Below are 2266 nucleotides of genomic sequence, written 5' to 3' on the forward strand. Positions count from 1 at the left end.
CGGCGCGTGGGAAGTTTTCATTATTACGTCAGAGTCAGGAACTCGCAGACAGTACTGCTTTTAGACAAAGAATAAGTGAGGTGATGATCGTCTTCGCTGCTGTTTTCTGACGGAGGTTTCTAGTTCGCTCATCCCTCAGCTGTTGAGATCTCCTTTTATTGTCCTTAACTGTTTCCCTCGTTAGTTCTCACCCGAGTCCCTGGAAAAGGGAAGGTACAACCCGTTACACTTCAGAGGTTTAGGACACTGGTTTGGTTAGGTTGTGCTTAAGATGGAAGGAAATTGGCTGTCAATCCAAACATTGTTCTGGGCTGTTGCGCGGTTGGTCTGTCCTAAGGGAACAGGCGTGGTGCGACCGCTCAGATTGACACCTGCCTGTGCCCGTCTGGCCGCTGGCAGTGTCCGCTCTTCGGGGAAACGGGGGGCCACACCGTCTGCGGGGTTTGTCAGAGCAGCCCCTTGGTATCCCTCGCCTTCGCGTCCACGCCGAGTCCACGCTATCAAAAGGACCGCTGTTATATATACTTAAAAGAAAGAGCCCCGTGAGATAGAAACGAGCCGTGTGAATGGAAAGCTGTGCCGCCCACTCCGCTTGAAGGTTGACACCACCAGGACTTCCGCAGTTATGGCTGCGGGTTTGTACAGCTCTCAAATAAGTACTTGGCAAAAACCGCGTTCCGCACGTGGAGGAGAATGCTTTGCCTCAGAAGGCTTGAAGATAGGTTTTTAAATGAAACTATCGACCTTTAAGAAAATTATTTTGTACTCTGGAATATTTAATTCCAAGGAAAATAGAACCAGAATAAATTAGTTGTGGAATACATTTCCAAATAATAATCTGCTGAATATTATTTAGTCTCGTCTTTTTGGAGACCAGAATGTTTACTAACAATGATTTTTGAATCCATTGGCTAGAGTTAGGTATTTTGTTTTTTTTGAGACTACTTCCAGTAGGTGATAGTGATCATAGGGTTCTCATCAGCTTATGGTAAGGTAATACTTTATCTTATTTACTCGGAAGTGGGCATTCATTACAAAAGTTGTATCTGTCTTATTTAATTCTGTCAGAAGATTGACCCACCCTATTTTAATCCCATAGTGGTTTTGAAGTCAAGTCTCTGACGAAGCACTAAAAATGTGCATTTATGTTGAAATTGCACATTTAATCTATCGAAAGATGACATCAAACATAAAGAAAGGAAAATGAACATGAATTAAGAAGTGCTGTGTGCACTAATGGGGATGGAGGGGGACATTTCATCATTCTTCCTTCAATATGCCACAGATGTAAGAAATGAGACTGAGCAAATAGGCTCTTTGGTTAGGTCACACAATTGTTGAGTGGGTATTAGAATGTACCACATCTCTCTATTATACATATAATTTTTAGTGAGCCATGAGGGTATTTTAAAATACCGATGGTGAAAGGTCTTACATAGTGCCTGTATTTAATACTTCTAAGTTATCTGAGTTAGAGTAGGGAAAATTTGGGAGGTCTGCTGGACTTGAGCATAAAAACTCGTTCAGACTCATATTCAAACTTTTCTGTAAATTATTCATGTATATTTGTTTTAATAAGCACAGACCCTCCCACTGAAATACATTAATATATAACTTTTTTATATTTTTTATTAATACTATATAACTTTAAATTGAGAGAAGTGTCTTAATGTGCTGTTTTCATCATTTTTATAAAATTTTCATAGCTTCTGGTATTCTTTATCAAACTATATGGGAAAGGATGATAATAATTATCTTTACATGTGTTAATTTATTTAATGCTCATAATAATCTCCATAAAGTAGGCCCTGGCCGGGTAGCTCAGTTGGTTAGAGCATCCCTGATGCACCAAAGTTGTGGGTTCATTGTATAGTCAGGGCACATACAAAAGTCAGCTAGTGAATGCATAAATAAGTGGAACAACAAATGTGTGTTCCCCTCTTTCTCTCTTTCTCTCTCCCTCTCTCCCCTTCCTCTCTCTCTAAAATCAATAAAAATAAATTACTATGCAAGACAAGTCTATTTGTTTATCCAGACCTGGACACTCTGGCACATTTCAGTATTATTTATGATCCATTTGTAAAGGGTGTCCCAAAATTCACACAAGATTTGAATTTTGCGAGAGCATTAACAACAAAAAAATAAATAAAAGCCTAATTTTACTTGGTTTATTGAATCAGATTCTAATATCTGTTGCCCTTTGATTTCAATCCCTTTAATTTGATAAGCATTACCAAGTACCAATTATGGCCCAGGAGCAGGGACA

Source organism: Myotis davidii, unplaced genomic scaffold, assembly GCF_000327345.1.
Source record: "Myotis davidii unplaced genomic scaffold, ASM32734v1 scaffold2270, whole genome shotgun sequence".
Classification (NCBI taxonomy): Eukaryota; Metazoa; Chordata; class Mammalia; order Chiroptera; family Vespertilionidae; genus Myotis; species Myotis davidii.